The sequence below is a fragment of the Globicephala melas genome, chromosome 15, assembly GCF_963455315.2.
Source record: "Globicephala melas chromosome 15, mGloMel1.2, whole genome shotgun sequence".
NCBI classification, from domain to species: domain Eukaryota; kingdom Metazoa; phylum Chordata; class Mammalia; order Artiodactyla; family Delphinidae; genus Globicephala; species Globicephala melas.
The window spans coordinates 15,196,433-15,208,960 of NC_083328.1; positions in this window are offsets into that span (position 1 = coordinate 15,196,433).

A 12,528-nucleotide genomic window follows, 5' to 3' on the forward strand; every position below is an offset into this window, starting at 1 on the left:
GCCTTGGTTCCCCATCTGCCCGGGAGAAGGGCATTCTTTCCTTCTTTGTTTCCTGGTTGCCTTCTGTGTGGCTCCCATCTCTTACCCTCCATCAAAAATAGTCAAATCACAATGCAACGGGCAACAATCCAGAGAAATGCCCCGTCATGGGCACTTCAAATACATCCACAATCTGAAATTAGGCCAGTCACCTCCTGATAGCTTAGATCAGGAATGTCCTTTAAAGATAAAGTGACCGTACATTTACTGTCTAAACTGGGACGTTCTGAGAGTGGAAGGGGCACCATTAATAATTACACCAGGGATATTGGGACTGCCCCCAGGTCATCCACTTAAAAACTGTCGTGCCCCATCTTCTCGTTATGCAGAGACCCTGAGATCCAGATTGGGGAACAGACTTAGAATTCTGAGATTATTTGTCATTATGTGTTCTCCATGTCCCCGTCCCTGGTGCCAGGCTCTAGGAGGGCAAGGACTACTACATCTCTCTTGTCTTGGTGCCTGGGACAGTGCCTGGCCCTTAGCAGGGGACATGTATTTGCTGACTGACCCAGAACTGCACAGCAAGTCACTGGCACAGCCAGGAGTCCAATTCACTCTCACCAACCTTGACTCATCGACGTCCCCCTTCCCAAAGGCTAAGCTAGAAAGCCTCAGGGAAGACCCCCTACATTTCAAGGGCTTTTTCCAACCCCCCCCCCCCCGCCCCGCATTTGTCAACGCCAAACACAATCCATTGCTTGGAACTGGGATGTTCAGAATCATTAATTGGTGTCAGGAGTGGGGTATGCTAGAAAGGCCCTGGCTCATGGTAACAGGTGGTTTAAGAAGAAAAAGGTAAAAAGGCAGGGAAAGACAAACCCTTGATCCCTGGATGGCATTCATCCTATGAAACTACAACTATGCTGCAATCTGTTACTAAAGGTAAAATTTACTAAATAAAGTTTAGAAATAATAGTAGCCCGACTCCCAGGGAGTTGGCTCTTGGATCTATAAGGAAATGCAAAATAATAAGCATGCTAAACATACAGCCCCTTGATGATTATTATCCATAATAGCTAAAATGAAATTAAAAGAAAGTGTGGGTTGGGCCTTGATGCTAAACCAACCTCAGATTTAGGTGAGTCTGAGCTATGGCCACTAACCTCAAAGACATACCTCAAGGAAAAAATTGTGCAGGATGTTAAGAACAACAGGCCCGGGGAATTCCCTGGAGGTCCAGTAGTTAAAATTCCGTGCGTTCACAGCAGGGGGCGCAGGGTCGATCCCTGGTTGGGGAAATAAGATCCCATCTGTATCTCCCAGGCCATTGCTAAATGGGTGGTAATATTTCAGACTGCTGGATTCGTCATCAAAAACTCTGATCTGTCCATTATGCTAGAGAACCCCTGGTCCCTTTCCCTGTCTCTGGTTAACAACACAAGTTTGGAGAACTTTGCCTCCAGGCTTTATGCAAAGAAAGGGACACAAAACAAGGGTCATAAAAAATTAAAAATTGAATTAAAAATAAAAGGAATAAAACTGCCTGTATTGTCTACATACCCCTAACATTTTGTTGGCCTTCATGACAGTCACATTTCCAGTTCTGAGCCATAGATTCAAATGGAAATTATCAGGAGGCATTCGTGATTCAAAATTAGCTCCCTTTACTAGATTCCTACTTCCCTGGTTATGCATAAATGCAAATGAGGAACCTCTCCTTAACTACTGAAAATATTACAGAATCTGCTGCAGTAGCAATAGCTGCCCAACAAAAATTCTTATACTTTCTGGCCAAAGTTGTGGAGGGTTTTTTCCCCAAAGTTGTTCTTGGTAATAGGATAGCCCTTGATTACCTTTTAGCTGAGGAATGAAGTATGTGTTCCATGGCCAACACCACCTGCTGCACCTGGATTGACACTTCTGGGAACGTTGACACCCAATTACATAAGATCACTGAGCAAGCCACTTGGCTTAAAAAGATGACTCCTTCGGCAGGGTCATCTTTGACTTATTTGACTTTGATTGGTTTGGGTCTTAGGAACCATAGTCCAAAGTGCGCTCCAGACACTGGGGATTATCCTGCTTATTTATAATCTTAACGCTCTCCGAGGTGCACTGTATTCTCTCAAAAGCTTTAAGTGCATGGTTACAGCTGCTAACCACCAAGCAAATGATCCCCCTAAGACTGGGACATCTAAAAAGGAAGAAAGAGAATGACTGACTTAAAGATTGTAAACTTGAAGCTGTGACCTGTAAATGTCACAGGGATTAAGCAAAACTGTTATGACCTATGGACACTACACAAAGGACTGACAAAAATTGGAGAACTTCAGAGCAGTAGCTGAGAGTGGCACTAATGCCTTAAAATTTTTATCACATCTTTCAGCTAAGCATAGAGTCTGATCAAAAGGGGAGAATCATTAAAAAGGAACAACAGGCCCAAAATGGAGTCACTTGTGCTAAGCCCCACATCAACAAACCAAGACTTAATACCTAACCTAATAACAGTTTCAACATTTCCCAGAACGTAGTTTTAACCAGTCTGTCTGGAATTTTCTGGTCAGCACCAGTGAGGTACCACACGGGCCCTTCCCATCCCCCAGAGGAAGATGAGGTAATCCACTCTCTGCCTAGAAAAGCCTTCCTTTTAGTACAGCTCCTCAGAGCTCCTCTCTACTTGCTAGATGGGATGTTGCCCAAATCATGAATGGTTCAGTAAAGACAATTAGATCTTTAAAACTTATTCAGTTGAGGGACTTCCCTGGTGGTCCAGTGGTTAAGACTCTGCACTCCCAATGCTGGGGGCTCAGGTTCAATCCTTGGTCAGGGAACAAGATCCCATATGCTGCAACTAAGACCTGGTACAGCCAAATAAATATTTTAAAATAAATAAATAATAAAATTTATTCAGCTGAAAAAAATTTTTTTAAACAAGGGACAACAGAAAGTACCTCTAAGATCCCTGATCATGAAGAAGGTAGTCAATGTGAAGGAAGGGCAAAACCAAGCAACGAGTAAAACCAGGGAGTAGAGTGTGAAGGAGTTGTTTCATTTTGTGAATTGATATTATAAAACGGATTGTGAGAGTAATTAATTTGGGGACTGGTCACTGGTTGAGTGCAGAGTAGAAGAGCATGTTTGGGTTGATACGGGACACACAGCTCACTATAGAACAATCACAGATGGCTATATGTGATCCAGACACACACGAGGTTATTCCTGAGGGCTCAGCCAGCCTGATGGACTGGAGAAAACATCTGTTAACCCTGAGAAGGGAGATTGCCCATCACCCGCTATGAATGCCAAGTGGAACACCCCAAATGAAGCAGCTGATGTGCTTCATATGTAAGCCATGTGGGACGGGCTTTGTGATGACTGAGATATTTACCTGATGAATATGCCCATTACCCAGGACATGGTAAATGCTGTGGTTAAGGGGTCCCCTTTCACAAAGGCACCCCATATAACCCTATTTTTGCAAAACCAAAGAACAGTGCAGGAAGCTTTATCGAATTTCCTGTCTCAGCTTCCCCTCATAGGTCTTACAGATGTAACCAAGCAAAGGGCTCATGTACCCAAGCGCAGAAAGCCAAACTATGACAGCAGGTGTTTGCAGCAAGGTAAGGATTTACTGCAGGGTGTCAAGAAAGGGAATGGGAGACAAGCCTCAGATCCACTCCAACTTGATCTTTGAACTAAAGGTCTTTTGGGGTTTTTTTAAGGTGAGGAACAAAGAGGCTGGGATTAATCATTTCTTATGACATTTCTTAATCATAGTTTTGGAAGTCAAGATGTCTCTGATGTATGATTCTCTGACCAGGTGGTCCATGGCTTGGGAGTCTGTGAGCTTATTTTACCCCGAAGAAACAACCTGAGTCTGTACGTTAATGATGATATCTATAAGAGCAATTTTAGTACATTAAACACTTTATCGACAACAGCAAAATTTTAGTCATCTGACTCTGGTTGGCTAGTGTTCAGTTAGCACAGAATTGAGGTTAGAGGGGACAAGAAGGGGAATAAAGTTTTGCATAAAGGGATTAATCATGAACTCGGTAAGGGAACTTGGTTTTAGAAGAACTCAGTTTCACAGGTGGTAATAAAAACATTAAGTTAATTAACAAGAGAATGCAAAGAGGCCGAGGGGAGACTCAAAGGACTTCCCAACAGAGTGGAAATTTTTGAATAGTTATTAAGAAATAAGGTGAATAAGCAAATATTGATAGGAGCAAAACAAAGAGGAAACAGAAAGAGGAGAGTCATGAGACCCGTCCCAGCAGGAGGGAAATTTTTAGATGATTTTGGAGAAATTGAAAAAGTCAGCAGCTATATTTGTCCAGAAACATTAAACATAATTTTTTCCATTTGTACAGGGCTAATGCACTGTATTAAATAGGTAACGTCTTATCTACATGGGTTTGATGACAGAAACTAATAAAGTATTCTCTAAATAATGAAAAAAAAAAAAGAAAAGTAAAGGTAAGAATGCAGAAATTACAGTGAGAAACCTGAGCAGTCATCGTTTGGGACAGTGGTTAGATTAATCAGGTTAAAGATTGGCAAAAGCGCCTTGCTTCAGTCCCTCACTGGTGACCAAAAGACTTTGGCACAAGAGTGGGCAAAGTGGTCAGAGGGTGGAGAAAAGTTTCCAGGACTCCTTGATACAGAAGCCACACCTATTGGTGAAGCCCCTACATGGGCAACAATTAGATCGAGAGCATGTAAACGTGTAATGATTGATAGGATTATGAAAGTTGGAATGCTTCAACAGGTTATACGTAAAGAATTTGTGTCTCCTTTTATGGGAATGGATATTATCTTTGGCTGTGGAACACTTCCCCTACCCAGTATTGCAAACCAAAACCTCTGGATGAAGTCCTAATGGAGGCTACAGTTAGAAATGTAAGGTAAAAGTTTGTAGGAAGATTGATACGTTCCAACAGTCTTTATAGTGGTTGCATTTCTTTTACTTGGTTGTATTATGAGGGTGGACATCTACTCTCACAGGGGAATATTTCCCCTACGTAGTATTGTGTAAAACAGAAGGCATGTAAATCCGCCCTTCCAGCAATGCTAATTGGACATGCTAAATGGGAATCAGGAAGATTCCCTGAGCTCACACATTGTAGAATAGAAGCTGGAGTGTTGGTGCAGACAAATTCTCCCTGTGATAGCCCTATGTGAGATAGCCCTGCATGGAGCACAGACTGGGACATATGGCAAAGCCTATGAGCAATGCCTACTGGGACTTAGGACTGGAGAGTTGAAACACTCTGATGAAGATGGCGGCGCCCAAAAGAGTTCCATAGTAAAATGGAAATTGCTTATATAGGGTCTTATTTTGGGGAGAATGCAAGGAGGACATAGATACCAGCAGGGAGCCTTTTCCCCGCTAAGACTGACTCTGGAACTGTGTGAGGAGTTGATGGATTCTATTGTCACTTGGTCAGTGCCCTATAAACAACTCTCCTCTGACAGACAAAGAGCTACTTGGTTTGTAGATGGCAGTTCCAAGGTAAATGGACAACATTCTGATTGGAAGGTCACCAATCTGATTGAAGGAGGTAAAAAGAGATCAGCCTGGTGTGCTGAATTGCATGCTGTTTTCCTAGCAGTGATGGAAGAGTTGAACAGTGGTAAAAGCCCCTACGTTTGGGTTTTTAATGACTCATGGGCAGCGGCCAATGCCCAGTCCATTTAGTCAGGTGGGAGGTTAATGGAAACCTGACCTGTTAAAGGGATGTCCATAAGGGGCACAACCCTATGGAAATCCTAGGAGTGCATTAAATTAGGACATGTCTATGCCCATCAGAACTCCCTTACAGGTTTGGAAAGTGACTGGAATTAACAAGCAGACATTCCCACATGCTCTCCCTTTTTCTTTTTTTAAATATATTTATTTATGGCTGCATTGGGTCTTTGTTGCTGTGCTTGGACTTTCTCTCTTTGCAGCGAGCAGGGGTTACCCTTCGTTGCAGTGCACGGGCTTCTCATTGCGGTGGCTTCTCTTGTTGCAGAGCACAGGCTCTAGGCACGTGGGCTTCAGTAGTTGTGGCACGCAAGCTCTAGAGCACAGGCTCAGTAGTTGTGGCACACAGGCTTAGTTGCTGTGCAGCATGTGGGATCTTCCCAGACCAGGGCTCGAACACATATCCCCTGCACTGGCAGGTGGATTCTTAACCACTGCTCCGCCAGAGCATTCTTAACCACATGCTCTCTTGAGATGGCCCCTTGGGTCCAGAAATGAGGGGACATGGGGGCACTGCAGCAATGCAAAGATGGACTGAATTTAGACATGTTCCTTTTGCACCTGTTCAATAACAAAAATTCAAACAAGTAAATTTTAAAGATCTAATTGGCTTTATAAAATGATTCATGAATTGGGCAGCATCTCATCTAGCAATAGAAAGGAGCTCCATCAACCTGCAGGAAACAAAAGGTCTTTAAAGGTAGAGAGGGAGCAGAGAAAAGGAAATTATCAGCAGAGCAAGCATTGTTTTAGGCAAGGTCATCCTTCTAAGCGGGAATGGAAGGGGTTTATCAGCAGATTTCTTCCTTGTGCTGCCCAGGAAATTCCAGGTTTGCTGGCTAAAGGTTGCATTCCTGGGGAAGATTGAAACTGTAATTAGTTATGTATTGAATCTTGGTTTGCTGACATGGGAACCTAACAAATGTTACTCCATTTGGGGACCACTGTCTCCTTTTTATCACACTCTCTAAGGTACAAAATGTCATTAAGAACTGTACTGTCTTCCAGCAAAAGAGACAGAGACTGCAAGTGGTTAGAGACTGCAGATTTCCTGGTGGGAAGGCCCTGAATATAGCTGTCAAATCAGACTGATTCTCCTAGCCCTGGGGGCTGCAGATGGATCCTGACAGGAATAGACACTGACTCTGGAATGGGCTTTGCTTACTTGGTGGTAGATGCAAATGCTTAGAGCATGACGAAAGAACTGGAAGAGAAGATATTATACCGATATGGATGGCTAACCATCATTTCTTCAGACCAAGGAACTCACTCTAGAGCCTATAATGTCCAACAATGGGCAGAGAGATGTCCTCCTTGGAGTACTAGTTTGATAGAGAATTGGAACCGACAGTTAAAGCACTGGTTGTCTAAAACAGAGTGGGGGTGGGGATAAAGGCATGAAAAGCTGGCTTACATGCCTTCACAAGTGTGTACTCATATCCAACACAAAAACGAGTGGGGCCAAAAGAGTGTCCCTACTGGATAGATTTCTCCATTTTTTTGGTGGACCTGTTACAGAACTGAACTTGAGTCTGCTCACGCACTACACAGCAAAGCCAGTCTACTGGTTATGGTGAAGGAATATTGCAGGGCACCAAACAAGGAGAATGGGCAGCTCATGCTTAAAAGACCTGAGCTCCCCAGTGGCTTTCAGGGAAGGGTTTTTAAAGGTAACACTTGGCGTGAGGGGTGCAACTCCTGCACTTTCTTCTGATTGGTTGGTGGTGAGGTAATAGGGTGATGTTTCTGGAATCTTAATCATCAACCCTCTGGTTGCAGTCAGTCTGGGATCTACGTGCTTGTAGTCAGCATATAGTTAGCATCCTCCACCTGAGTAAGAGTCTTAGTTTCTGCAGAACAAATCAAAGACATGTGTCGGATCATTATGTATGTTCCTTGAGGAGGAACTAGGACTCTGTTTTATCACTGAACTATTGTTTAAGCTATCGTTACTTTTCTTGCTTGACTACTTTTCCTTTGTAGCTGCATTCCCTCACTTCCCTAATTAGCTTGAGTCTGCTCTTTGAAGCTCAGGGAAATCTTAGGAGACAAAAGCTTTCTTTCTACAAACAAGAAATGAGGGACTCAGAGGGGCTTTTGTACTTGGGAAGGTCCCCCAGGGTCCTGCCTGGTTTCAGATCTGGGGAAGGGAGGTTAGGGAAGGTGCTGTTATTCTCTCTTCCTTGCATCACTTCAACTTTTTTTTCTTTCCTCCCCTTCTTGATGCAGTGGTTATAAGACCAGGGCTGCAACTACAAAGGCACGAAATGGGGGTGATTCCTAAGCAAGAAACTCTGACTGTGTTTTTAACCTTTATGTTGGAATTCCTAAGGGCCTGATGGGGCAGGACATACCTTCACCCCATCTGACAAAATTGGGGCTAACAATAAATACAGCTATATTGCCTGGTGGTAAAGATAGCCCACCAGTTCTGCGCCTGTGTAACCTTACGTTTTCTGAATAGAAGTGGATTGAAGGGGAGGCATTTGCTACACCAGTGCTGCTGCCTGCAATCTAGACCAGCAGAGTGGCCAAACTCGTCTCTTCCAAAGGTGGAAACGTTTGGGTATAAAAGGAGAGAAGGAAAAATAGTAGTTCCGGGTAAAGGAATGAATAAGTGGGTTATGTAACAAGGGAAATCTAATATTACATTAACACCTCCAAAGGGGCTCAGAGCAAGAGATGATGTTGTCTCTTAGCTCAATTATACCAAAGGCCTGAAAGGGTGAAGCCACGTGTTGCTGACTCCACTTCTGCTTTTGGAGCCTCACAATGTTAAATGGAAGCCTGAGAACCTGAGTGGCCTCACCCTGATACGCTTTTTCATACCATAGGACGATGGACTGGATTGTTACCAGTAGCTGATAGTTATTAATAGGGATTCTAGTAATATACCAGTACTTCTGACTTTTCTGGTTGTTTTACTATAAGAGAGCCATGTTGGAAGACCAGCAGTTGGACTGCAATATTATGATTTACAATAAGAAATATATATTTGGTCATGGCCCCTGGCACAGAGCTTCTAAAACTCTTGGAATTCAGTGATGCGAGTGGCAGAGGTATCTTTTGTTACGTTAATGAGGTGACTTTTGGAAAGCACCTAAGGATGGGGGCTGGTTGCCAGTAGAGTGGACCAAATGATTACGGGGTTGGAATTTTCAGCCCCACCGAGAGGGGAGAGGGGCTGGAGATTGAGTTCAATCACCACTGGCCAATGATTTAATCTACATGCCCATGTAATGAAGCCTCTACAAAAATTCAAAAGGACGGAATTTGGAGAGCATCCGGGTTGGTGAACACGTGGAGATTTGGGTAGACTGATGCACTCAGAGAGGTCGAACACTGTACCCTTTCCCCAAACCTTGCCCTCTCTTCCATCTGGCTGTTGCTGAGTTACATCCTTTTATATTAAACCAGTAATCCAATGAGTGAAATGTTTTTCTGAATTCTGTGAGCCACTCTAGCAAAATTAAGCAAACCTCAGGAGGGGGGATGGTGGGACCGTCTAATCTACAGCCAGCTGGTCAGACGCACAGGTGATAGCCTGGATTTGCAATCAGTGTCTGAAGTGATGGCGAGGAGCAGACTTGTAGGACTGAGCCCTTCACCTTGTGGAATCTGATGCTCTCTCTGGGTAGTGTCAGAATTGAGTTAAATTGCAGGATACCCAGCTGGTTCCGAGAATTGCTTGGTGATATGGAAAACCACACACACACACACACACACGCACGCACGCACGCACGCACGCACGCACACCATTCAAACTGGGGTGCTCAGAACCGTCAAAGCTATACTTAAAAAATAATTAAACATGGGTGCGCCTGCCCCCCCCATGGATGCCACAACTGTTGGACTTTGGGGGCCCAGGCTAGGGCAGTGCTGCAGGGCTGCTGATCCCTAGTGCTCTTATTGACTGTATGCATGGACCACCCACCCTCCAGCCCGGGGCTGCTCAGGCCTGGTTGCCTTCATGGAGGAATCCTCCCCAGGAGGGCAGAGATGGGTGCTGGAACCTTAATTCCTCAGCCTCCTGGGATTCGGCCAGCCAATGCTCTCTGTCTCAAATACTGTGCTGTGAGTTGTTTCAATAAAGAGCCCCCAGGGCTGAAAAAAATAATTAAAGAACACACTTAATATTCTCTTCAAATCAGTGTGAGGGAGGATATTTTTACAGCCTTTCACCAGAGTGATCTGTGCTTGCCTCAGTAACAGAGGCATGGACACAGGTCCCCACAGCTTAATTTCTGCATCCGGTGGTTTTTTTTCTTCTTCTCCTACTATTTATTTTGATTGAACAAGAAAATCCTAATTCAAAACTATAGGTCAATAGAATGGCTGCATGTGTTGACAGCTGTGCATGATAATTCTAGATTTCCAGATAAAACATGAACACCTAAAGTCATGAAAAAGTCTCTCAGATGACTTTATTTTTACTTTATTTTTTATTTATTTATTTTGGCTGTGCCGGGTCTTAGTTGTGGCACATGGGAGCTAGTTCCCCAACCAGGGATTGAACCTGGGCCCCCTGCATTGGGAGTGTGGAGTCTTACTCACTGTACCACCAGGGAAGTCTCTCTCAGATGACTTTTAGAGTTTCATCAGGTGCTAAGTTGATGAACATTCCAAAGAGGGGAGCTTGAGTGTTGGGATTTAGGAAGAGTAGCACTGGATTCCTAGCTCTGTCTTTGATTGCATTTCCTCAGACTCTGTGCTCTGCTACAGCGTTAAGATGTAGTTTTGAATCATGTCTACCACGGTATTATTTGTTATTTGTTTTTCTCTGATGAGTAAAGACCATCTTGAAGTCGGGGCAAACACAAAAGTTCATAACACAATTTGGTCTTAAGAAATCCCAGTGGCTTTTCCTTCACCTTGAAAATTGTGATATTTTGCCCTTAGACAGGTTTAAGCTATTTTAGATACTAAATAATATATTGCTGAAATGTGAAACTTGAACAAACCACTTGAAATTTTAAAACTGGGTTTATGTTCATCGTCAGAGTCTGATAAAAATTCTCTGTCTCATTAGCCGTTTAAAGATCGCATGGAATTACAATGGAATGCTACTGTACAATAAAAAGGAATGAAATACTGGTACCCACAGCAATATGGCTGAACCTCAAAATCATTATCCTGAGAGAAAGAAGCCTAACAAAAAGTAGCAAATCCTGTATGATTCCATTTACAGAAAATCTTTTAAAAATGCAAAACTAACATATAAGGACAAAAAGAAAATCAGTGGTTGCCTGAGATTAAAAAGAGGCATAAAGTTGGGAAAACTGGATCTCTACATGCAAAAGAGTAGCAAGGGCAATCCAGCATCCTTGGCAATGTACCGTCCCACTCGGGCAGTATAGCTGAAGGGTTCGTTGTTAGAGCTCATATCCGGGCTACAGCATCAGCTTCCTCATTGCCAGGGGTGTTGGCGCCCTCTGAGCCGGGATATGGAGGACAGTGAGGACTGACTCAGGCTCTTGCAGGCACACCCAAATGTCTTTCCACATATCCTGACCCCACAAGTGCTTATTTATGATCATCCGCCCCTCAGCTTCCCATTTTCTAAGCTATAAGGTTAATCCCTTTAGAACAGCCCAAATGTAGGTGCAAAGTGTTAACGGCCAGAGCTCATGACTGATCACCAGGCAAACCTCTCTGAGTTCAGCCCACTGGTGCACCCCAGCCAGACCCATCTGTATACCAGGCATCAGCAGGCATCTCCCCCACTCCCTCCTTACAGGCCACAGGGGCAGGATTAGGGGCAGGAGAATTTGGAGGACAGGGTGTCCCTCTGCTGCAGACGGGCGAACCCTTTTGTCAACTTGAGAGTTAGCGCCAGGCAGAGGTGGGTAGGTGACACATGTTGTCAACCTTCCCCGTCAATAGGAAGGGAGATTCTTACCATGATTGCTGTTCCTTCATGAGAGACTCCACTTGGACGAGTGCTGTGTGCACTGCTAGGAGCTCATGCTATATGCAGGTGTATTGGGTTTCTACACCCTTCTAGAACTGGGACCAAAATCCTAGGGGTACTCCCTCCTGTTATCTCTGAGGCTGTGCCAAACTCATACCTCCCAGAGTCACAGACGCATCTAACTCCAATGGTAGTCCTGCTTGGGGGAATGCCTAAAGCTTCAATCTGCTTCACTAGTGTCTTGCCTTCTCAAAGGCGGCTTGTTGCTCTGATCCCCTGTACCACACGTGCCCTTCCTTTATCAGGCAGTATAAGGGACGGAGGCACTGTGCAGGGTGAGGAATACAAGTCCTCCAAACCCCAAATCCTACAAACACTTGTGCTTCCTTCCCATTCTTAGAGGTTGGATAGACTTGCACCTCATCCATCACAGCTTCTGGGACAGTGTGCCCCTTCCCCCAACAAAGGAGTCCCCAGAACTTTACGGCAGTGCCTGGGCCTTAAATTCTCTGTGGGATCACCACCCATCCTCTCCCTCACACATGTTCCAGCCAAGTCTGCAGAGTGTCCTGAGCAGAGGCAAGTCTTCCTATGTTAATATTCTATCATCAGTGTAGTGGGCCCGTTTTACTAACGTGGGGAAGGAGAACAGGAACAGGTCTGGGGCTACCATCCCGTGACATACAGCGGGGCTGTGCAGGTAGCCTTGGGGAGCACTAGAAAGGTTCACTGTTGCCCCTCCCACGTGAAGGCAAATTGATCTTGAGATTCAGTGGCCAAGGGTCTACTGGACCTCTTGTGTGAAGGCCTTTTATATGCCTTTATGTACTCTGTGGGTTCCTGTTACTTGCAGCCAAAAGCAATCTTCTGTGGAGACATTAACCTC